Source organism: Chiloscyllium punctatum, chromosome 31 (assembly GCF_047496795.1).
Source record: "Chiloscyllium punctatum isolate Juve2018m chromosome 31, sChiPun1.3, whole genome shotgun sequence".
Taxonomy (NCBI): domain Eukaryota; kingdom Metazoa; phylum Chordata; class Chondrichthyes; order Orectolobiformes; family Hemiscylliidae; genus Chiloscyllium; species Chiloscyllium punctatum.
In genome coordinates, this window is record NC_092769.1 from 41,377,541 (window position 1) to 41,404,798 (window position 27,258).

Consider the following 27,258-nt stretch of genomic DNA (forward strand, 5'->3'; position numbering starts at 1 on the left):
ATAGGTCAGGTAATTACAGAGCAGATAGTTCGACAGCAGTGGGGAGGGAAATTATTAGGAACAATTGTGAGGATGAATCAACCCTCGCAAAGCTAAGGATCAACTCGGTTTTGTCATCACGGATTAGGCAGAGGGAGATACTGTCTGAGGAATTCAGTTCAGTTTTTTTGAAACGGTGCTTTAGTATATTGATGAGGGCTGCGCAGATGATGTGGTTTACACGGACTTAAATAAGTCCTTAAACAAGATCCAACATGGAAGGCTGGTCCAAAAGGACTGGGTTCCAAGGCAAGTTGGCAAATTGGATGCAAAATTGGTGGATAGAGTATTTTCACCAGCGGGTGTACCACAGGGATCTGTGCAGCAACCATTGAACATTAATAACTCGGATGTGAAAGCAGAATGTATCATTAGTCGGTTTGCAGATAACCTGAAAGGTGAGGGTGTTGTTCACAGTGAGGAGGATGGTCTCCCTCTGCAGTCTGATGTCGATCGGATGATAATCTAAGGAGAGTTTAGTTCTGATTGAAGTGAGGTAATACTCTGTGGGAGGTACGATAAGCGAAGGACAGACATAATAAATGGTAGGTCCTTGCGGAGTACTGAGGAATACAGGGACCTTGATGGACAAGTCCATAGATCCCCGAAGGTGTCAGCACAGGGAGACAGGGTGGGAAAGGCACCTCAACTGGGAGCGGGAGATGGACTCATATCCTGGTGGGGTGAATTGCTAGAGCTGCTTGAGAGGATATAACCCAGTCTGGCAGGATGTTGGACCTTAAATAAACGTAAGGCCAGAAAGAAGATTGAGGCAGGTACACAAGTTAAAGACAGGAATTTCAGCAGACAAAGCAGGCAAGAACATAGCAGGGAATGGGGGAAAACTGATTATTAAACTACATTTATTTCAATGCAAGGGGCCAGACAGCTAAGGAAGATGAACTCAGGGCATGGATTGGAACAGGGGACTGGGATATTATAGTTATTACAGAAACACAGCTGAGGGAGGGACAGGACTGACAGTTCATTGTTTCAAGGTAGAGATGCGACAGGAAGGGGAGGCAAGAGAGGACGTGTGGTGGTGGGTTTTGATTGCATGAATCATCCCAGCAGTACTTAGAGAGGATATTCCTGTAGGATCGCCCAGTGAAGCTATGTTAGTGGAACAGAGGAATAAGAATGGGTCATCACTTGAAGACGATCAGACTGCTGACCACGAATAATCCGTGGCAGACTGAGGAACAAATATGTCGGGACATCTTAAATATCAACCATAATAATAGGGCTGTTATGGTAGGGTTTTTGAACTTTCCAAACCTAGACTGGGACTGCCAGTGTTCAGCGTTTGCAAGGGAGGAATTTGGTAATGGTGTTCCAGAAAACTCCCAATCAATATGTAAATGGCCTGAAAAGAGAAACCTGACCTCCCCTTGGGAAACAAGGTCGGGAAAGGGACTGAGATGTGAGTGGGAAAGCGTTTTGCCAAAGGGACCACAGTTCTAGTGGTTTGAAAACAGCTTTGGAAAAGGACAGGCCTGGTCTACAAGTGCAAGTTATAAAATGGAGCCTGACCAATCTTGATCGTATGAGCCAGGAACTTTCAAAATGTGATTGGGGAAGGGAATTATTTACAGGGAAAGGGAAGTTTGGCAAGTGAGAATATTTTAAAAGAGAGATAAACTGATCGATCAGCGCCAACATTTTCCTGTTTGTGTGTAGGTCAATGCTGACAGCATTCGGAAACACTGGCTGTCTATTAAGGGTCTGGCCAAGGAAAAGTGGGCACAAGTCATGTACAGCCAACTGGATCAAGGGAATCCCTGAGGATACACAGGGACTGTTGGAATACACTTTGAGGAGAAAACAGGAATGGAGAAAGGCTAAATGAAATAGCCTCAGCAGAGAAGGAAAGGGGAATCCAAAAGTGATTGTATCAGTATATTAAGAGTGCATAAGTAACTCAGGACAAAATAGTGTCCATTAAAGATCAATGAGGCCATCGATGTGTGGAACTGCAGGATATTTGCTAAGATCCTAAACAATTTTTTCACTCCAGAAATTACTATGGAGAAAGTCTGGGGAACTCAGGGAACAAGAGTAATACATTAGACCACAATTGGAGTTCTCTGCAATTCCAGTCTCTCTGCTACAGGAAGGATGTTGTGAAACTTGAAAGGGCTCAGAAAAGATTAACAAGATATTGCCCGGGTTGTTGCTGAATAAGCTGGGGTTACTGTCACTGGAGAATCGGAGACTGAGGGATGACCTTACAGAGGTCCTGATAGGAACATGAGGGGCATGGATAGGGTAAGCATTCAAGGCCTTTTCCCAGAAGTTGGGGAGTCCAAAACTAGAGGGTGAAGGTTAGAGGTGAATGGTTGACAGAGGGACTGAAGGGACAGCTTCTTCACACACATGGTGATGTGTGTATGGAATGAGCTGAGAGAGAAAGTAATGGACACTGATACCTTTTAAATGTTGTAATTGTATCTGGATGGGCATCTGAATAGTAAGGGTGTAGACGTAATTGGGCCAAATGCTGGAAAAGGGAATGGATTTATTTAGATCTTCTGGTAAGCCTGGACGAGTTGGGGACTGAAGGGTCTGTTTCTATGCTGTATATCTCTATGACCTGAACAGAGTGCATGTTATAAAAGAGGTGGTGCTGGAGGTTTTAAAACACAAGGCTATGGCAAGTCCCAGAACCTGATTAAGTGTATCACAGGACACTGTGGGATGCTGGGGAAGAAATTGTGGAGCCCCGAGCAAAGGTATGTGTACTACTGACAGCCATGTGTGATGGGCTGGCAGGCTGGAGGGTGGCATCATGGACAGTGAAGGAGGTTTTCTGAGATTACAAAGGGATCTTGATGGAGGGAGTGAATGGGCTGAAAAACTAGAGATGGAATTCAATCTGAATAAATACGAGGTAATGCATTTGGTAAAACAAACAAGGGTAGAGCTTATACAATTAATGTTCTGGCCTCGGTAAGTGTTTTAGTGCAGAGGGACCTCTGGGTTCAGGTACATAATTCTTGAAGTTTGCATCACAGGATGGATAAGACAGTGCTTGGCATGCCTGACTATTGCTCAGTCCATTGAGTGGAGGATTTGGGACGTCATGTTGAGATTGCACATATTTGTGAGGCCTGTTCTGCAATACTCTGTCCAGTTCTGTTCGCCCAGTTAACAGGGAGGATATTATTAAGCTGCAGAGGGTTCAGAAGAGATTTACCAGGATATTGCTGGGTATGGAAGGCTTGAGTTCGGAAAAATGGCTGGATAGGCTGAGTCTTTTTTCACTGGAGCCTGGAGGTTGAGACATGATGCTATAAAGGTTTATGAAATAAATGAGGTATATAGATCAATTTAATGGTAGTTGCCTTTTCCTCAGAATGGGGGAGTCTCAAGAGGAGGGGCCACATTTTTAAGGTTAGAGGAGAGAGATGTTCAAAAAAAAGATATGGGGCAATTTGCTACACAGAGGGTGGTTTGAGTGTGGAATGTACCTCCTGAGAAAGGGTTGATGTGGGTACAATTACAACATTTAAAAGATATTTGGATAAACAGGTGAATAGGGAAGGGTTGGAGTGATATGGGCCAGCAACAGGCAGCTGGGAAGAGTTCAGTTTTAGATGATGGTGGGTATCAACTGAAGGGTCAGTTTCCATGCTGTATGGCTCTATGGCAAGAATATGGTTTGATTCCATTATTGAAGAAAGGATCAGGGCTGGGTCCACTGATGGGCATCATCGACATAAACGATTTGGTTGAAAATATAGGAGTGATTGTGGGAAAGTTTGTTGATGATCAAATGAATCGTGTAGTGGGCAGTAAATATGGTTATCAAAGGGGATCTTGACCAACTGGGCCAGTGGGCCAAGGAATGAAAGATGGAGTTTAATTCAGGTGTTGGATTTTGTTAAGACAAATCAGGGAGGACTAATACAGTTAATGGAAGGGTTCTGGGCAGGGTTGTTGAACAGAGAGAGAGAGAGAGAGACCAGGGGGTGCAAGTTACATTGTTCCTCGGAAGTGGCATCACAGGAGGACAGGGTGGGGAAAGCGACATTTGGCACATTTGCTGACATTGGCCAGCACTTTGTTACATACGTTGGAGATATTTGTAACATTGTCCTAAATATTTCCCTTGGGCAGAGGAGGCCACGGGGTGACCCTAAGAATGGTGAATAACCAAGGGTAGGTGAGTCCAAAACTAGAGGGTATAAACAGGAGTTGAGAGAGCAAGGATTTAAAGAGGGAGCTGAGGGGGAACATTATCCACAGAGGATGGTGCATAGACGGAACAGCCTGCCTCAGGCACATGGGAGAAACAAGAATAATGACAACACGGAAAAGAATTTGGGCATGTAGATGGAGAGGAGAAGGTTTGAAGAGATAAGGGCCAAATGCAGGCAAATGAGACTCATTCAGTTTAGGTAACATGGGCAGCATTGAGGAGTTGGACCACAGGTTCTGTTTCCGTGCTGTATCACTCTATATCCAGCTAAAGCGGATTAGTGTACCAAAATAAGACATGTTGTAGACACTGAAGCAAGTTACAGCAATGGGGATGGTAGTCTAGAATGCAGTACATTTCAAATCTGTGGAGGGACTATCAGGAAGGGAGGAAGTTCCAGGGACAGGGACTATTGTAGGAGTTAAAAATGACTGAAGACACTGGTGCACAAGCCATGCCACAGATACAGTGTTGCAGAGTAGTGAGTCTTAGTACAGTGTTGGAGGGAGAACACAGAACAGAAAGATCCCAGGCAGCATTCCCAACTCTCGTTGGAGGCCTACTCTCCCCTCTGTTGTACTGATGCTCACTAAGACAGCACAGGACTGGATTGATAACTATGAACTCCCGATGCTGTCTCAGTGCAACAAAAGTTAAAGTAGATGTGGTGATTGAGTCTGGGGTGCGTCTATACTGTGCTCCCCATCCAGCACTGTATCTATGTCATGTCTTGTTAGCGATGTTTGGAGCCCTCTCATTGCTCCCTGCTCTGTGCACTATCTTACCTCACTGCAGGATTTATTGGAGGCTCCAGATCTCCCTTCCCTTTGTCTCTCTGGCTGACCAACCATCTTCAATGGGGTGATGGATGAGACACACAGCAGTTGGGAAGTCGATTAAGTCAGCAGCTTCCTGAGTACCTACAGGAGACAGAGAGATAGACATAATGGGAAATTAGACTGATGCAGTGAGGGTTACACAAGGAGAATGGAAATGAACCCCACAGACATCTGGAAAATCCCAAACTCCATCCCTGGCCTGTGCTGTTGTGTCTCTCTGGAGTGGAGAATTCTGTTAGCTCAGGATCTGGAGTAACTGCAAGAGTGAGAGACGCTGACAGAGGCAGCAATTAGATCCACACAGTGAGGGATAACACATGGAGAGAGACTGAGTGATATCACTGGAGTGCTGGAAGACTTCAGGATCACACAGTCATGTTGGAAGAACGGGTTTAGCTTCATGTATCCGTGCTCAGGGATGAGCAACCAGTGAGCAGGCGAAGTGATGGCCTAGTAACATTATTGTTAGGGCATTTATCCAAAACCTCAGCTAATGTTCAGGGGAGGCAGGCTTGAATCCCATCATAAGATATGGTGGAATTTAAAATCAATAATTTTAAAAATAGCAATTAACAATCCATAGACAAATATGAAACCATTGCTGGTGTACAAATATCACAATCCCTTAGACTAGATTCCATAGAGTTTGGAAACAGGCCTTTCGGCCCAACCAGTCCACGTCAACACTCCGAAGAGTAACCCACTCAGACCCATCGCCCTTGACCTAATACACCTAACATTATGAGCAATTTAGCATGGCCAATTCACCTGACCTACGTGTCTTTGGACTTTGGGAGGAAACCGGAGCATCTGGAGGCAACTCACGCAGACACGTGGAGAATGTGCAAACTCCACACAGTCGCCCGCGGCTGGAATCGAACCTGGGACTCTGGTGCTGTGAGGCAGGAGTGCTAATCACTGAGCCACCGTGCCGCCCACTTGTCGTTTCGACAACGAGATCTGATCATCCTCATGTGGTCTGCACGACATACCCACAGCAAAGTGTTTACCTCTCAATTACCCTCTGAAATGGCCAAGCACGTTACTCAGCTTATGGGCAGCTAGGGCTGGGCAATAAAGGCTGGTCAGCCAGAGACACCCACATCCCCTACCTGATTTATAAAAAAACAAATTCATTAGGATGGTCCCACTGGAACTGCGCTGGGACCAGTATCCTGGCTAATCATGTCAGTAGGTTTAAGGACAGGGCTTTAAACTGACAGAGAGGATGCAGGGACAGGGTTCAGGTCAAAGGAGCTTTCCAAATCCAAAGAGAAAAGGTGGAGCATCGGAACAGCACGGGGATGTGGCCATAGACAAGCAGGAAGGAACAGAATGGGACAGCGATTCACCAAAACTGTGCATCAGTGAATCGGATTGTGACAGGAAATTCTGGGAAAGAGTAAGTTATGTTTTTTTTGAATGGACGAAGTCTCAACAATAAGGCAGATGGATTTCTGACACAGAGATAGAAGAAATTTAGACACCAGAGAGATATGGTTACAGGATGAACAAGAGTTGGACATAAATATTTTGCAGAAACTCAGGCAAAATGGACGACGCTAACAATATTGGGGAACAAAGGCATTACAGAGAAAGCATTTGGCCTCAGATCATGAAGTAGAGTCAGTCTGAATATAAATTCTGGCTACTACTTGCCAAGGACACAAGCAGCAGAACAGTTTTAGTCACTGAACAGCATTCCATTGCTCATCACTGCATTACACAGGAACTCATTGGAATTTTTTGACAAACACATTGTGATAATTTTGGAAAACTTCAATATTTGTATAATCTGGGACAATCACACAGTCAACAGTGATATTGGAAGAGGAGTTCAGAGATTTTTTTTTTTCAGCGTTTCTTTGAAAAACACATTGTGCAACTGGCTAGGGACATAACTCTCGCAGAGCGACCATGTGATGAAACTTAGTGAATGAGTAATGTCACCTGGAGAGATCCTTTGGGAAATTGTGATAAAGTGCAGTTTAAAGAATTTTAAAGTTGTAAAGTGAATCAAAGAAAGGACAAGCTACAACTAGAAACAAAAATATCCAATTACATGTGTGTGAGAGGAGAACTGACCAAGGTAAACAGGCTAAACAGACTGAGACATGTGTCTGTAAATGAACAGTGGAAAACATTTGAAGGAACAGTGTAAAACACTCAACAAAAGGACACTCCATTGAAACAGTAAACACCTCAGCAAGAAATTCCCACTGATCCCTCACTCAGGACAAAATTGATCATATTCGATTATGAGGCTGAGAAGATCACTACAAAATGCTTAAAATCCTGAAGTGAGAGTATGCTTTAGGAGTAAATGTTAATGGATTGGAATGGGTCTGCTCGCAGGAGGAGGGCTGTGGGAAGGGGAACCACGGTCAGGGTTCATTGACACAATAGGAACAGGGAGAGGTGAAGTTGCTGGAGGTGGTGAGAGTGATACAGAGAGTGGTCAGGGCCTGAACGGTGTTACAAAGCCAGTACGGATTGCTGCAGCTGGAGGGGTTTGCAGAGGTTGGGAGGGACATATGTATTTGTATTTATTCATTCATGGGATGTGGGTGTCACTGATTGGACTAACATTCTTTGACCCCTGTGCTAATTACCCAGAGCGTAGCTCAGAGTCAGCCATATTGCTGTGGGTCTGGAGTCACATGTCGGCCAGACCAGGTTAGAATATTGGATGTCCTTCCCTAAAGGAGGTTAGTGAACTAGATGAGTTCTTCCTACTGATCAACAATGTTTTATGGTGGCCCCACCAATGTATTTTACAGCCACAACATGACATCCCAACTCTTGCTCTTAATGCTCTCTCCAATGAAGGTAACCATCCCAAACGCCTGCTTCACCAGCCTGTCTACCTGGGACACCACTTTCAAAGAACTGTGTACCTGCATCCCTGGGTCACTGACTGATAACACTACCCAGTGCCCGAACATAAACTGTACAAGTCCCACCCTGGTTTGTTTAACCAAAATGGAACACTTCACCTTTATCTAATTAAACTCCATCTGCTATTCTTCAGCCCACTATCCCAGCAGTAGTGTTCATCTTGTTGTATTATATATAATATTCTCCACTAACCACTTTACCACGAATGTCAGTGTCACCCATGAAGCTTACTTACCAGGAAACCAATATTCCCATCCAAACCATTTATCCAAATAACAAACAACAGTGGACCCACTACACCGCTGGTCACATACCTCCAGTCAGAAAAACATGTCCCCCTTCACCCACTTGGCTCCTACCATCAAGTCAGAAAAACCACATGTCTCCCATCAGCCTCTGTCTACAGCCATCAAGCAAACTTTGTATCCAGTTCACTAGCTCCTCCTGAATGCCATATTCTTTTTGCACTAATCTGAGCTTATTACCCAGTTTACCAGAGAGAACATAGAACACAGACCAGTTCAGCCCAAGACCCTTCGGCCATGATTTCATGCAAACCTTTTATCCAACTGTAAGATCAAACTAACCTACATACCCTTCAATTTACTATTATCCATGTATCTGTCCAAGAGTCTATTAAATGTCCCGGATGTATCTAATTTTACTACCACCACTGGCAGTGCATTCCAACCACCTACCATTCTCTATCCTCTTATCCATCCTCCAATCACCTTAAAATTACACCCCCTTGTAATGGACATTTATGCCATCTGAGGAAAGGTCTCTGACTATTCACTCTCTCTGTTTCTCTCATCACCTTGTTCACCTCTACCAAGTCGCCCCACCCCCTTCTTCACTCCAATGAGAAAAGCCTTAGCTCCCTCAAACTTTCTCCATAAGAAATGCCCTCCAGGACAGGCAGCATCCTGGTAAATCTCCTGTGTACGCTCTCTAAAACTTGCACATCCTTCCTGTAAAGAGGGGACCAGAATTGAACACAATATTCCACGTGTGGTCTCACCAGGTCGCTATAAAGATGCAGTAAAAGCTCACGGCTCTTAAAATCGATCCCCTTGCGAAGGAAAGCCAACGCAACATATACCTTTTTAACAAACCTACCAACGTGCGTGGTGATTTTGACATGGACATGGACCCCACGATCTCTCTGTCGCTCCGCACTGCCAGGTATTCTGCCTTTCACCCCATATTCTGTATTCAAATTCAACCTTCCAGAATGAATTACTTCACACATTTCCATATTGAAATCCATCTGCCACTTCCAGCCCAGCTCTGCGTCCTGTCAATGTCCCATTGCAACCTACAACAGCCCTCCACATTACCCACGGCTCCACCAACCTTAGTGTGATTGGCAAACTTACTAACCCACTCTCGAACATCCACATCCAAGTCATTTATAAAAATCACAAAGAACAGAGTCCCAGAGCTGATTGTTACAGAACCCCACTGGTCACTGAGCTCCAGGCTCAATACTGTCCATCTGCTGCCATACTCTGTCTTCTCTGGGCCATCCAATCCTGTATCTAGACAGACAGATTTCCCTGCATTCAAAATCATCCTTCTTTTCTGAATGAGCCATCAATGTATTCTACCATATCCTCAAAGAATTCAATAAGGTTTGTGAGGCATGACCTACCCCTCACAAACCCATGCTATCTCTAATTTAACTATGTCTTTCCAAGTAGTCTTAAATCCTGTCTTTAGAGTCCTCACCAATAATCTGCCCAACACAGACATACGACCAAATCTGTAATTCCCAGAATTCTACCTCCGTAATATGGTCCAGACTCTACAAATCTTCCCTCCTCTGCCATGTTCCCCAGAAGGGCACTGGAGGATGGTGGGGGTTACAGAGATAGGGAGGAATATCAGGACAGGAGGATTTTGCAGACATTAGGAGGTTTGCAGTGCCAAAAGGAGGCTTCAGTAATTGTGAGGTTTCATGGTGATGAAGGCATTTGAGGAGGGAGGGAGGATTGTAGGGAAATGAGAGGTTTCACAGTTTAGGTGCTTTGTTAGGACTGTAATAGGTTACTGAGTTGGGGGGGGTGTAAGCACTGGTGGATATTACAGAAACATGTGGCTTTGGTTACAATGGCAGGAAGAGGATTCAGGAAGCTGGAGAGTATGGGGTCTGAACGAGGTCACACAGAGAAGACGGACCATAGAGCCACAGGAGGTTACAGAAATGTGGAGAGCTATAGGACCTGCAGGAGTTCATGGAGTGGGAATGTTGGGAGGGATGGAGAAGCTTACAGCGAGGGAAGGACACACACACGCAAATCGAGGGAGGGGACTCACACAGCAAGGAAGGGACACGCATACAGCGAGGGAGGGACACGGACACACACAGCAAAGGGGGGCATGCATACGCACACACACACAGACACAGCGAGGGAAGGACACGCACACACAGTGAGGGGAGGACATGCACACACAGAGTGAGGGACTCACACATGAGGGAGGGACACACGCACACAGTGAGGGAGGGACACACACACACAGCGAGGGAAGGACGCGCACACACAGACACACACACAGTGAGTGAGGGACACGCACAGACACACAGCGAAGGGGAACACAGACACAGCAAGGGAGAGACATGCACACACACAGCAAGAAAGGGATACGCACACACAACGAGGAAGAGACACACGCACACAGCAAGCAAGAAAGGGATACGCACACACGAGGAAGAGACGTGCACAAACACAGTGAGGGAGAGACACGCACACACAACGAGGAAAAGGCACGCATACATCGAGTGAGGGGCACACACACATCGAGTGAGGGATACACACAGCGAGGGAGACACACACACAGAGCGAGGGAGGGACACACAAACACACACACACACAAACACACACAGCGAGGGAGGGACACGCACAGACACGCAGTGAAGGGACACACACAGCGAGGAAGGGACACGCACAGACGCAGTGAGGGAAGGACATGCACACACAAAGTGTAGGAGGGACACGCAAACACAGAGAGGGAGGGACACGCAAATACAGAGAGAGGGAGGGACATGCTCACACACAGCGAGGGAGGGAAACGCATACACACACCGCGAGGGGGAGGGAATGTACACACAAATTGAGAGGGGGCACACACACGCAAAGCGAGGGGGGGACACGCACAAATACACACAGTGAGGGGGATACATGCGACACACAGCGAGGGAGGGATACACACGCAAAGCGAAGGAGGGACATGCAAACACACAGTGAGGGGAATACAGGCAGACACTCAGCAAGAGAGGGACACACACACACACACACACTGTGAGGGACGGGGACACACACACACAGCGAGGGAGGGACACACACACAGCGAGGGAGGGACACACACACACACTGAGGGATGGGGACACACACACAGCGAGGGAGGGACGCGAACATACACACAGTGAGGGGGATACACGCAGTCACACAGCGAGGGAGGGACACACACACACACACATACAGCAAGGGACGGGGACACACACATGCAAAGCGAAGGAGGGACAGGCACACATATACACACACACACACATAGAGCAAGGGAGAGACGCGCACACACAGGAGGAAGGGACAAACACAATGCAGATACACAATGATGGGCATATGCACAAAGAGCAAGGGAGGGACACACACACACACACACACACACACACACACACACACACACACACAAGGGACGGACACACACTCACAGAGCAAGGGAGTGACACGCGCACACACAGCTAGAGGCAAACACACACACACAGCAAGGGAGGCACACGCGCGCGCGCGCACACACACACACACAGTGGGAGTGACTCGCAGTAAGGGAGGGACACACACACATACACAGCGCGAGGGAAGGACACTCACATACACTGCAAGAGGGACACACATACTCACAGCAAGAGGGGGACACGTACACACAGCGAGGGAAGAACACGCATATGCGCAAGCATAAAATTACAGACACACAGCAAGAGAGGGGCACGCACACACACAGCCAGTGAGGGACATGGACAAACACACACACACACACACACACACACACAGAGCAAGAGAGGGACACACGCACATACATCGAGGAGGATACACATGCACACATAGCGAGGGAGGGCCACACACACACATGCACAGCAAAAGACACACACACACAGAGCAAGGGGGTAACTCACACATACACAGTGAGGGAAGAACACGCGCACACACACAGCAAGGGAGGGACACACACACACACACACACACACACCGACAGCGAGAGAGCAAAATGTGCATTAGGAAGCACACAATCACAGACACACACAGCGAGGGAGGGAGGGACAAACACACGCGCGCACACACACAGCAGGGGAGGGACACGCGCATGAGGAAGCAAACAAACACAGACACACACAGCGAGAGAGGGAGACACACACACAGTCAGGGGGAACATGCATACACAGCGAGGGAGGGACACACACAGAGAGCAAGAGAGGGACATGCGCACACAAAGCTAGGGGGGAGACATGCTCACACAACGAGGGAGGGCCAAGTACACATGCACGCACGCGCGCGCGCGCACGCACACACACACACACACACACACACACAGCGCGGGGGAAGGGACACACACACAGAGAGGGAGGTACACGCAGCGAAGGGACACACACACAGACACAGTGAGGGAAGGATATGCACGCGCACATACACAGAGAGCGAGGGATATACACACACAGTGAGGGAGGGACACACACAGAGCGAGGGAGGGACACGCTGAGACACACAGCGAGGGAGGCAGCATGGACACACACAGCGTGGGAGGGACATACACACACACAGCAAGGGAGCGACATGCGCACACATAGCGAGGGAGGGACACACAGCGAAGGAGGGACAAGCACACACACACCGTGAGGGGGAGGGCATGTGCACACAAATTGAGAGGGGACACACACACACGCAAAGCGAGGCAGGGACATGCACAAATACACACACATACACAGCGATAGAGGGACACGCACATACACACAGTGACGGGATTACATGCAGACACACGGTGAGGGAGGGACACACACAGCGAGGGACAGGGATACACACATGCAAAGCGAAGGAGGGACACGCACGCATACACAAACACAGAGCAAGGGAGGGACATACACACACACACGCACACACACAGCGAAGAAGGGACACGCAGAGATACACTCATCACACACACACACACACACACACACACACACACACACACACACACACGGAGCAAGAGAGGGACACGCACACGCACAGTGAGGGAGGGACACACGCACACAGCAAGGGGGGACATGCACTCACACAGCGAGGGGGATACACACAAAGAGCAAGGGAGGGGGACACATACAAACACACACAGCGTGGGGAGAAGCGCACACACAGTGAGGGGGATATACACAAAGTGCAATGGAGGGACACACATACACACACACAGAGACAAGGGACGCGCACACACACACACACAAAGAGCGAGGGAGTGACACGCGCACACACTGCAAGAGGGACACACATACTCACAGCAAGAGGGACACACACAAAGAGCAAGAGAGGGACACTCACAAACACAGCAATGGGGAGACACATGCACACATAGCAAGGGAGGGCCATGCACGCATGCGCACAGCAAGATGGACACACACACACACACACAGCAAGGGAGGGATACGCGCACACACAGCCAGGGCGGGATATGCACACACAGTGAGGGAGGGTCACACGCAAACACACACACACACACACACACGGCGAGGTGGAGACACATGCACACACAAAGCGATGGAGGGACACGCACACAGCGAGGGACTGGGACACACACGCAAAGCAAAGGAGGGACACGCAAACACACACACAGTGAGGGGGATACATGCAGACAGACAGCGAGGGAGGGGCACACACTGCGAGGGACAGAGACACACATGCAAAGCGAAGGAGGGACACACACAGACACACACACACAAACACAGAGCAAGGGAGAGACGCGCACACACAGTGAGGAAGGGACAAACACACACACTTATAATGAGGGGAATACACTCAGACACATAGTGAGGGAAGGACACGCACACACCGCAAAGGGGTGACAAGCACACACATGTCGAGGGGGAGGGCATGTACACAGAAATTGAGAGGGGGCACGCACACACAGCGAGAGAGGGCATACACAGCGAGAGGGGACACACACAGACACGGCAAAGGTGGGACACGCGCACACAGCAAGCTGGTCACACACACACACACACACACACACACACACACACACACACACACACAAGGGATGGACACATACACGCAAAGCGAGAAAGTGACACGCACAGATACATACACACACAAACACAGAGCAAGGGAGGGACATGCACACAAGGGACAGACACACACACGCAAAGCGAGGGAGGGACACGCACAGATACACACACACAAACACAGAAACATAGAGCAAGGGACAGACGTGTGCACACACAGCGAGGGAGGGACACAAACACACAGCGAGGGAGCGACATACAAACATACACAGTGAGGGGGTTACCAGCAGACACACAGCGAGGGAGGGATACACACACACAAACACACACATATATAGCGAAGGAAGGGACACACACATTACAAGGGGGTGGGCATGTGCACAGAAATTGAGAGGGGACACACACACACAGCGAGAGGGGACATGCACAGACATGGCAAGGGAGGGACACGCGCACACAGCAAGGGGGGACACGCACTCACACACACAAGGGTCGGACACACAAAGCGAGAGGGGTTCACGCACACACATACACACACAGAAACACAGCGCAAGGGAGGGACGTGCACACACAAACACAAGGGATGGACACACACGCGCAAAGCGAGGGAGGGACACGCACACATACACAAACACAGAGCAAGGGATGGAGATGCACACACGCACACAAGGGATGGAAACACACACGCAAAGCGAGGAAGGGACACGCACAGCGAGGGAGGCATACGCGCTCACATAGCGAGGGGGGGACACGCGCGCGCACACACACAAGCACACAGACACACACACATACAAACACACACAACGAGGGAGGGACAAGGCACACACACGGCGAGGGGCAGGGCATGTGTACAGGAATTGAGAGGGGGCACGCACACACAGCGAGAGGGGACATGCACAGACACAGCGAGGGAGGGACACGCACACACAGTGAGGGGAGACCATGCACTCACACAGCGAGTGGAGAAGTGCACACACAGTGAGGGGGATATACACAAAGTGCAATGGAGGGACATACACACACAAAGAGCGAGGGAGTGACACGTGCACACATAGCTGGAGGGACACACACACAAAAAGCAAGAGTGGGACACGCACATACACTGCAAGAGGGACACACATACTCACAACAAGAGGGACACGCGCATGCACAAGCACACACACAGAAACACACACAGCGAGAGAGAGAGAGAGACACACACACACAGCGAGAGAGGGACAGGCGCACACACAGCCAGGGAGGGACATGGACACACAGCGAGGGAGGGTCACACACAAACACACACACACACACACAGCAAGAGAGGGATTCGCGCACACACGAGGTGGAGACACATGCACACGCAGCAAGGGAGGGCCACGCACACACACGCACAGCAAGAGGGACACACACCCATACACACACACAGAGCAAGTAGGGGAAACTCACACATACACAGCGAGAGAGGGACACACACACACACACACACACACACACAGATACAGCGAACGGGGATACGCGCGCGCACACACACACACACAGAGGAGGACCCGCACACTCACAGCGTGGGAGAGAAACACATTTACACACACACACACACACAGAGGGAGGGACATGCACGTAAACACAGGCCCAGAGCGAGGGAGGGATGCGTACACACACACAGCGAGGGAGGGACACACACGCAGCGAGGGAGGGAAACACACATACACAGCAAGGGAGGGATACGCACACACAGGGAAGGAGGGACAAGCAGACACACAGCAAGGGGAAGGGCATGTGCACAGAAATTAAGAGGGACACACGCACACACAGCGAGATAGGACATGCACAGGCACAGCGAAGGAGGGACACACGCACACACAGTGAGGGGGGACATGCACTCACACACCGAGGGGAGATGCACACACACAGTGAGGGGGATATACACAAAGAGCAAGGGAGGGACACACACACACAGCAAGGGAGTGACACGTGCACACACAGTGAGAGAGGGACATGCGCACACAGCGAGGGAGGGACATGCACATACACATGACACACACATACATAGCAAAAGGAAGGACACGCGCACATACACACAGCGAGGGGGGACATGCATACTCACAGCAAGGAAGGGAGACGCACACACAGAGCGAGAGAGAGACACATACACACAACGCGAGGGAGTGACACACACGCAACCAGCAAGTGAGGGACACACACAAACACATACCGTGAGTGTGTGACATACACACACACACTGAGCAAGGGACACACGCAACAAGGGAGGGACTTGCTGAAACATGCAGAGGGAGGAACATGCACACGCAGAGCGAGGGAGGGACACGCGCACACACAGCGAGAGGGGGACACGCGCACACACAGTGAGGGGGACACGCGCACAGACAGCGAGGGAGGAACATGCGCACACACAGCGAGGGGGACACGCGCACACACAGCGAGGGGGACACGCGCACACACAGCGAGGGGGACACGCGCACACACAGCGAGGCGGACACGCGCACACACAGCGAGGGGGACACGCGCACACACAGCGAGGGGGACACGCGCACACACAGCGAGGGGGACACGCGCACACACAGCGAGGGGGACACGCGCACACACAGCGAGGGGGACACGCGCACACACAGCGAGGGGGACACGCGCACACACAGCGAGGGGGACACGCGCACACACAGCGAGGGGGACACGCGCACACACAGCGAGGGAGGGATACGAACACACAAGCACAGCAACAAGGACACACACACAGAGCAAGGGGGAAAACTCACACACACACAAAGCGAAGGAGAGACACGCACACATACAAAAAGTGAGGGTGGGACCACACACACACACACACACCGACAGTGAGGGAGCAACATGTGTATGAGAAAGCACACAAACACAGACACACACAGCAAGAGAGGAACATGCACACACACAGCTAGGGAGGGACACACACACACACACACAGACAGCTAGGGAGGGACACACAGATACAGTAGGGGAGCGACATGCGCATGAAGAAGCACACAAACACAGACATATACAGCGAGAGGGAGACACACACACACACAGCCAGGGAGGGACACACACAGACACACACACAGCGAGGGAGGGACACACACACTCACAGCGAGGGAGGGACACACACACTCACAGCGAGGGAGGGACACACAGACACTCACAGCGAGGGAGGGACACACAGACACACAGACACACACACACACACTCGAGGGAGGGACACACGCGCACATACACACTGCATGAGGGACACACACATCAAAAGCGACAAGCACACAGTGAGAGAGTGACACGCGCACACACGCACACACACACTCACACAGCAAGGGAGGGACACACAGACACATACTGAATGAGAGATACGCATACACACACATTCAGAGTGAGGGGAGGACACCCTCACACACAGCAAGAGTGAGGGGACACACACACACACAAAGTGAGGGAGGGAGACACGCAGACATACGCACAAACACACACACACAGTGAGGGAGGGACACGCACACACAGTGAGGAGAGTTACACACACACACACAGAGTGAGGGAAGGGGACACACATGCATACACACACACAAACACAGAACAATGGAGGGACACGCGCACACACAGTGATCTGTCTCCTCGGACGTGTAATCGTCCAGCTCTCACTCCAGTCTGCTCCCTCACAGGGTCACCGTCTCTGTGACTCCCAGGTACAACTAGGCCTCGATCCTCAGTGCGGATTTATATTCTCCCAGGTGTGAGTCAGCCTCAAGCTCCTGCTCCAAGTTGCTCCCTCACATGGTCCCTCCCTCTGTGACTCGGTGCTGATTTCGAGCCTCCTGCTCTGCTTTTTATCCAAATCCAAGTCCCAGTCGGCCTTGACCCTCGCTGCTGATTTATATTCTCCCGGTTTGTGCTGCACTCGCTCAGGTTCTCTCCCCTTGTGACTCCCAGGGAATGGTAGGCCTCAAGCCTCAGCTGAGATTTATAGCATCCCATTCCGCACTGCTCTCTTACAGGATCGCCGTTGTACCTGGAAGACAGTGGGAAAGAGGAGGATTAGACAGAGCAGAGGGTGTTACAGTGATTGAGGGAGCTGTAGGGGATGGAACAGGTTATCTGGGGAGCTAGGCTGACCTACAGTAACTAAAGAACGTTACTGGAAGATACAGCGAGAGTTGCAGACATTGAAGAAGGCAAGGGAAATAGAGAGATAGTGGCTTGTTCATGACGGAGCTTTGTAGAGTCCAAAGGGCTTCAAAGTTTGTGAGAAGATTTGTAGCACGGGTGCTCGTTGTTGTGGTTCTGTTCGCCGAGTTGGGAATTTGTGTTGCAGACGTTTCGTCTGTCTAGGTGACATTCTCAGGGAGCCTCCTGTGAAGCGCTTCTGTGACGTTTCCTCCAGCATTTATAGTGATTTGTATCTGCCACTTCTGGTTGTCAGTTCCAGCTGTCCGCTGCAGTGGCCGGTATATTGGGTCCAGGTCGATGAGCTTATTGATTGAATCTGTGGTTGAGTGCCATGCCTCGAGGAATTCCCTGGCTGTCCTCTATTTGGCTTGTCCGATAATAGTAGTGTTGTCCCAGTCGAAATCACGTTGCTTGTCATCTGCGTGTGTGGCTACTAAGGATAGCTGGTCGTATCGTTTCGTGGCTCGTTGGTGTTCATGGATGCGGATTGTTAGCTGTCTTCCTGTTTGTCCGATGTAGTGTTTTGTGCAGTCCTTGCATGGGATTTTGTACACTACATTGGTTTTGCTCATGCTGGGTATCGGTCCTTCATCCTGATGAGTTGTTGTCTGAGAGTGGCTGTTGGTTTGTGTGCTGTTATGAGTCCTAGTGATCGCAGTAGTCTGGCTGTCAGTTCCGAAATGTTCTTGATGTATGGTAGTGTGGCTAGTCCTTTGGGTCGTGGCATGTCTTCATTCCGTTGTCTTTCCCTGAGGCATCTGTGGATGAAATTGCGTGGAGTTTGACCCCACCCCACAGCTCACCAATAGGATAAACAACACACTGAGAAACCTACAAAAAAAAACGGACAGATAACCAGGTTTGACCTACAGAGAATGAAACCTGAAAGCAACAACACCCCCAGATTCTATGGACTACCTAAAGTGCACAAACCAGACATCCCACTCAGACCCATAGTATCACTCCCAGGGACACCATCACACAAACTGGCTAAAGAACTACAGCAGAAACTGAAACACCTGATCAGCAGATCCAGACACTCTGTACAATCAACACAGGAATTCTTGGACATCATCAGAAATATACACATGACAAGGAAGAAACTATGGTCTCATTCGATGTAACGGCACTGTTCACCTCTATCGACCAAACCCTAGCCAGAGAAACAATAGCCAACTTGCTGGACATACAGAACAGACAACAGGACGGTGAACCTATCAACAAAGACGGCATACTCAAATGACTGGACCTGTGCCTCACAACACACTTTACATTCAACAACAAAATATATGAACAAATCAACGGCACCCCCATGGGCTCACCCATCTCTGGACTCATAGCAGAAGCGGTAATGCAAAGGTTAGAACAAACAGTCTTACCACAAATTCACCCCAAACTCTGGGTCAGATATGTGGATGACACCTTTGTAATCATTAAAAACACAGAAATAGAGAACACACACTGGATCATCAACGCCACACTCACAGGAATCCGATTCACTAGAGAAGAAGAAAAGGACAACCAACTCCCATTCCTAGACGTGATGATACAGAGAACACCGAACGGAGAATTCACCACAAAGGTTTACAGGAAAGCCACACACACAGATCAAGTCCTAAACTAGGAAAGCAACCACCCCAACACACACAATAGAAGTTGCATCAAGACACTGTTCAAAAGGACCACAACACGCTGCAGTACACCAGAACTGCAAAAAAGAGGAAGAAGAACACCTATACAATGTATTCGCCAAAAACGGATACCCCCACAATTTCATTAGGGATTGTCTGTATGGATTTGCTTGACGACTGTCCTCTGATATTGATGAGGGCAGTGCAGATGATGTGGTTTATATGGAGTTCATTACATTTTGACAAGGTCCCACACGGAAGGCTGGTCCAAAAGGGAAGATCCCATGGGATCCAAGGTAAGTTGGTAAATTGGCTCCTCAATTGGTGGAGGGTTGGTTTTGTGATTGAAAGCCTTTATCCAGCGGGTGTACCACAGGGATCTGTGCAGGAGCCATTGCTGTTCCTTATGGGCATTAATCACTCGGATGTGAAAGCAGAAGGTAACATTAGTAGGTTTGCAGATAACATGAAAGGTGAGGGTGTTGTCCACAGTGAGGGAGATGGACTCAGGCTGCAGTCTGATATCGATCAGATGATAAACTGAGAAGAGTAATGGCAGATGGAGTTTACTTCTGACCACTGTGAGGTAATGCACTGTGGGAAGTCTAATCTGTGAATGATATACATCATGAATGGTCGGTCCTCCTGGAGTACTGAGGAATACAGGGACCTTGGTGGGCAAGTCCCTGGATGTCTGAAGGTGTCAGCACAGGTAGACAGGGTGGGGAATACACCTGAACTGGGAGCAGGAGGGGGACCCACATCCTGGTGGGGAACATTGCTGGAGCTGCTCGAGAGGATTTAAACCCCAAAGAGTCGTAAGGCCAGAAAGAAAGTTAAAGCTGGTACAAATGTTCAAGAGAGCAATATAAGTCGACAAGGCAGGCAAGAACATAGCAGACAATTAGGGAAAACTGGTGGATTAAACTACAGTTATTTCAATGCAAAGGGCCAGACAGATAAGGCAGATGAACCCAGAGTATGGATGGGAACATGGGATTGGGATACCATAGATATTACAGAAACACAGCTGAGGGAGCAACAGGAGCAGCAGCTCAATGTTCCGGAGACAGATACTACAGGAAGGATAGAACAGGAGGGAGAACAGGAGAAGAGCTGGTGGGTTTGATTGGGGGAAACATCCCAGCAGTACCTCGAGGGAGGATTCATGTAGGATCGCCCAGTTAAACGATATTCGTGGAACTGAGAAATAAAAATTGGTCATTAGTTTTCTACGGTCGGACTATAGTGATAGGCAATGGGAGATGAAGGAGCAAATATGTCAGGAGATTTCAGATAACTCTTAGAATAATAGGGTTGTAATGATAGGGGATCTTAACCGTCCCAATCCTGGACTGGGATTGCTACTAAGTTAAGCATTTGGTTAGAAGGAATTTGTTAAGTGTGTTCCGAAAACTCCCAGTCATTATGTAAGTGGCCCAACTGGAGAATGGGGCTCAACCTGACCTCCCCTTGGGAAAGAAGGTAGGGAACAGGACTGAGGTGTTAGTGGGGGAGCACTTTGGAAAGTTACCAGAATTGTATTCATTTGAAAATAGCGATGGAAAAGGACAGGCCTGGTCCACAAGTTAAAGTTATTCAATGGAGCAAGATAGTATTAGACAGGAATTTTTAAAGTAGATCTGGGGAGGCTATTTGCAGATAAAGTGAAGTCTGGCAAGTAGGAATATTTTAAAACCGAGATAAAAGGAGCGTTCAGCGCCAGCGTGTTCCTGTTAGTGTGCAGCACAATGCTGACTGAATTAGGAAACACTGGCTGAGTTTCGAGGCTGTGGTCAAGAAAAAGGGGGTCACATGTCAGATATAACTGGCTGGCTCAAGGGAATCCCTTCAGGAGCATCAGGGCTGTAGAAATACACTTAGGATGGAAATCAGGAATGTAAAAAGGGGACACGAGATAGCTTTGGCAGAGAAAGTTAAGGAGAATCCAAAGAGACTCTACAAGTGTATTAAGAGCAAAAGAAGAGCTCGGGACAAACCCGGTCTCCTTAATGAACAATGAAGGCAACAATGTGTGAAACTACAAGATCCAAAACAAATATTTCACTTTGGAACTTACTGTGGATAAAGACTGGGGGGGCTCAGGGAACTAAACAGTGTTTGGCCTGACCACTATTGGAATACTGTGTGCAATTCTGGTCTAAATGTCATCGGAAGGGTTCAGAAGAAATGACCAAAGACATTGCCAGGGTTGGAGGGTTTGTGCTTCAGGGAAAAGCCTGAATAGGTTGGGGCTGTTTTTACTTGAACATGGGAGGCTGAGGAGTTAAACGATAAAACGTATTTAAAATAATGATGGTCATCGACAGGGTCAATAGACAAGGTCATTTCCCCAGGCGAGGGAAACTTTTCAAAGGGATCTAAAGGACAACTGGCTCCCGCAGAGTGGATGGAATAAGCTGCCAGAGCAAATAGTGGAGGCTGATAGAAATACATTTAAAAGGCATGAGGATGGGTGTCTGAATCGCAAGGGTTCAGAGGGATATTGGCAAAACTGTGGCAAATGTGACTAGAAACATCATACAGGAGTTGGTCCGAAGGGCCTGATTCTGTGCTGTACATCTCTATGACTCAATGTCTTGAAATGAGTCCACATTATAGAAAAGGAGGTACTGGAGGTTTTAAAACACAAAGGTAGATAAATCCCCAGGACCTGATCAAATGGATCTCAGGACATTGTGGGAAGCTGGTGAAGAAATTGTAGGGCCCCTAGCAGAGATATTTGTACCATAGAGTGCTATGTGTGATAGGCTGTTAGACTGGAGGGTGGCATTGTGGACAGTGAAGAAGGTTTTCTGAGATTACAAAGGGATCCTGATGAAATGTGTGAACGGCTGAAAAACTGTAGATGGAGTTCAATCTGAATAAATGCGACATAATGCATTTGGTAAACAAACACGGGCAGGGCTTATACAATTAATGGTAGGACCTTCAGGAGTGTTGTAGAACAGAGGGACCTCAGGGTTCAGCTATATAATTCTTTGAAGGTTGCAACATGGAGAGACAGGATTGTTTAAAAAAATGTGCTTGCCTCACTTGCTTTCATTGCTCAGTCCTTTGGATATAGGAGTTGGGAAGTCATATTGAGATTATACAGGCCATTGGTGAGTCCTCTTCTGGAATACTGTGTCCAGTTCTGGTCGCCCAGTTATACGAAGGATGTTATTCAGCTGGAAAGGGTTGGGAGGAGATTTACTGGGATGTGGCTGGGTACGAAAGGCGTCAGTATAAAGAAAGTCTGAATAGGTTGGTATTTTTCACTGAAACCTGAATGTTGACAGATGACCTCATAGAAGTTTATAAAATCATGAGGGGGATAGATAGAGTTAATGGGAGTTGTCTTTTCCCATGGACAGGGGAGTTTCAGGACAAGGCACTACATTTTTATGTTTAGTGGAGAGACATCTTTAAAAAAAAAACATGAGGCACATTGTAACACAGAGGGTGGGTTGTGTGTGAAATGAACCTCCCAAGGAAGGGGTGAACATGGGGACAATTACAATGTTCAAAAGACATTTGGATTAGTACAGGAATAGGAAACGTTTGAAGGGATATGATCCAGGAACAGGCAGGTGGGACGAGATCAGTTTTCGAGTATGGTTAGCGTTAACTGAACAGTGCAGTATGACTCTCTGACTATGATTATAATGTTGTGTCATTAATTAAGAAAAACTGCAAGAGAAAGCCAGGGAACGACTGACTGATGAGCGAGACATCAGCGTGGGTCAGTTGTTGGAGGTCATTCTGAGAGGTAGGCCTTACATGCATTTGGAAAGATAAGGCCTGATTACGGACAGCCAGCATGGCTTTGTGCATGGGAAAACATGTCCCACAAACTTGACTGGAGTTTGCTCAAGATGTGACCAAAAAGATAGACGAAGGCAGAGCAACAGACGTTGTTTCTGGTTTCCGCAAACTCTTGTTCAGGGTGTAGCATGATACATTGGTTAGTAAGGGTAGATCACAAGGGATCAGGGAGAGCTAGCCAACTGGATACATAATGGGATGACAGTGGGAGACAGAGGGTGGTGGGAGAGGGTTGTTGTTCAGACTGGAGGCCTCTGACCAGTAGTGTGCTGTAAGGATTGGTGCTGGGACCACTGTTGTGCGCCACTTACATAAACAATCTGAGTGAAAATATAGGAGTCCCTGTTAGTATGTTTATGGATACCAAGATTAGTGGAAGAGTAGGCAGGGAATATAGTTATCGAAGGGGATGTTAATCAACTGGGCCAGTGGGCCAAGGAATGAAAGATGGAGTTTAATTCAAATTGTGGATTTAGTTCAGACAAGGCAGGGAGGACGAACACGGGTAATGGTTGGGCCCTGGACAGTGTTGTAGAAAAGAGAGAGACCAAGGGGTGCAGTTACATTGTTCCTTGGACTGGCATCACAGGGTAACAGGGTGTTGAAAGCGGTAATTGGCACACTTGTCTTCATTGGTCAGAGCATTGAGTATATGAGTTGGAGATATTGGTAACACTGTCGTCAATATTTCTCCTGGGCAGAGGAGGCCACGGGGTGACCTTATAAAGGTTTATGAAACCATGTAGGGTCTAAGTAAGGTGAATTGCCAAGGGTAGGTGAGTCCAAAGCTAGAGGCATAAACGTGAGGTAAGAGAGCAAGGATTTAAAGAGGGAGCTGAGGGGCAACATTATCCACAGAGGATGGTACAGAGACGGAATGCACTGCCAGAGGAAATGGTAAAAACAAGTACAATTACAACATGGAAAAGACATTCAGGCAGGTACATGGAGAGGAGAAGATTTGAAGGGATATGAGCCAAACACAGGCAAACACAAATAATTCCATTTAGGGAACCTCGGCCGAATGGTCATGCCGCACAGAAACAGACCCCATGTCTCCAGTTATTGGAGGAGGAGACTATCGAGACAAGGCATGTTGTAGAGACTGAAGCAAGTTACAGCGATACGGATGGTCATCTGGACTGGAGGTTTCAAATATGTGAAATAATTGGTGAGAGGGGAGGAGATGACAGAGATAGGAACTGTTATAGGAGTTAGAATGATTGAAGGCACTGGTCCTCAATACAAGCCATAGATACAGTGTTGGAGAGGGAATAGGGAACAGAAAGGTCCCAGGCAGCATTACCACCCTCTCGTAGGAGGCCTGCTTTCCCCTCAGTTGTTCTGATGCTCCCTAAGAAAGCACAGGCCTGGACTGATAACTGGGAACTCCCGATGCTGTCTCATTACAATAAAACGTGCAGCAGGCGTGGTGATTGAGCCTCGGGTGTCTGTACTGTGCTCCCCCTCCAGCATTTTCTCTATGTCATGTCTTGTTGGGTGATGTTTGGATCCCCTTTATTACTTTCTGCTCTGTGCACTGGAATGATCTTACCTGGCAGCAGGATTTATTGAAGACTCCCGAAATCCCTAACGTTGTCTTTCTGGCTGACAAACCATCGTCCCAACCAGCAGTTGGCAAGTCTATTGAGTCAGGAATTCCATGAGAACCTGTAGAGGACACAGAAATAGGCAGAATGGGAAATTAGACTAATGCTTTGAAGGTTACACATATAGAATGGCACTGAGCCCACAGAGATCTGGAAAATCCCAGTCTCCATTCCTGACCTGTGCTGCCTCATCTCTCTGGAGTGGAGAACTCTGTTGGCTCATGATCTGGAGTAGCTTCAAAAGTGAGAGACGCTAACAGAGGCAGCAATTAGACCCACACAGTGAGGGATACCACATGGAGAGTCACATCACCAGAGTGCCGGATCAAACAATTGTGCAGGAAGAAAGGGTTTTGATTCATGTTGCACTGGGATATACAAACTGTGAGCAGGCGAAGTGATGGCCTAGTGGCATTATTGGGTGACAATTTGTGCAGAAACTCAGCAAATGTTCTCTGGACACAAATTCAAATCCCATCATTGCAAATGATTGAATGTGAAGTAAATCCTTCAAAAACGATGTAATTAAAAACCTGTAAGTGAGTATTAAACAATTGCTGATGTTAAGAAAAATCCATCGGGTGCATTCCTGTCTTTAGTGAAGTAATCTAAGATGGGTCTGGGATATCACAGGTATTACAGAAATACAGTTGAGGGAGGGACAGGACAGGCAGCTCAATGTTCCAGGGGTCAGATGCTGCAGGAAGGACAGAAGGGGAGCTGAGAGAGGGGGAGAGCTGCTGGTTCTGATTGGGTGAAACATCCCAGCAGGACTGAGAGAGGATATTCCTGCAGGATCGCCCAGTGAAGCTGTGTTCGTGGAATGAATCAAGAACAATGGGTCTTCCCTTTCCTCTGATTGTTCTACAGACCCCGATAGCCCCGCCCTCCTGCACCTTGACCTTCTCAAAATGGCGGCCCTGAGGCCCGCGCTCCCTCTTCCCTCAAACAAATGGCGGCCGTGACCCTGGGCCACTTCCCTGATCAGAGACGGCGCCTCCTTACACGGGCCTGGAGGGTCTTTTCCAAGTTATTTTTAACCTGAATCCAGGACTTGTGAAATCTCTCCGCTCCTTTCTCCCAGCGAGGCTCCCACACACCCTCTCTGCGCCGCTCTCTGAAGCTGATCGCAGCCGCTGCCGGAGAAATCAGCTCCATGTCTGTCTTTCTCCGTGACCTGATCAATGTGACACTGCGCATGCTCTGTATGGAAACAAAACTGCGCGTGCGCCTGAAGTTACGGTGAGTTGAAAGAGAATATTCATATCTGCACAGGATCATGGGTGAAATGTTAATCATTAACAATTGCTCTGCGGAGTTACAGTCATTGAGATGATTAGTATGCAAATAGATTGTTTGGTCCAATTTCACCATACCAACCAGGTATGTGAATTACCAATCGTTCTGGGAGTTTGAAAATAAGTTTCTTACTCGAGTTGTGTAAACCGACCTGTGAATTATTCACGCCGACCTATGAATTATTCTCAGCTCGTCCCCCTACACTATTGCAAAATCACCCATGTGTTTATCTTAGGATTGTTTAAATCTCCCTAATGTACGTTATCAGATTTACATCTCAACTATTTCTTAAAAATCTCACATTAAGCCTCTCCCATGATTCAATGCTCCAAATTGTAGTGAGAATGATCAATCCTGAAGCGTTCACTCCCCGAGAATGCTTTGGCCCCGCTCCTCACTCACTCTGCTTAGATGACCGGGCGCTGCACGGTCCTCCTGTTCCGCCCCTTCCTCCTAATTGTGGAGTTTGATACAGGCGCGACTCAGCAGGCTAAGGGACAAGGGA

The 27,258-nt window shown here is 48.4% G+C and overlaps 1 long non-coding RNA gene across 1 annotated transcript in view; it reads right to left on the bottom strand.

The window, feature by feature from the left end:
- Window positions 1-26,614, bottom strand: part of LOC140456816 (uncharacterized) — a 51,435-nt gene extending 24,821 nt beyond the window's left edge. Inside the window, exons 1-3 of the long non-coding RNA XR_011953152.1 lie at window positions 26,496-26,614; window positions 25,400-25,515; window positions 5,026-5,160 (exon numbers count right to left, since the gene is read on the bottom strand). This is a non-coding gene — a long non-coding RNA (uncharacterized lncRNA). The remainder of the gene's footprint in view (window positions 1-5,025; window positions 5,161-25,399; window positions 25,516-26,495) is intronic.
- Window positions 26,615-27,258: the final 644 nt, after the last annotated feature.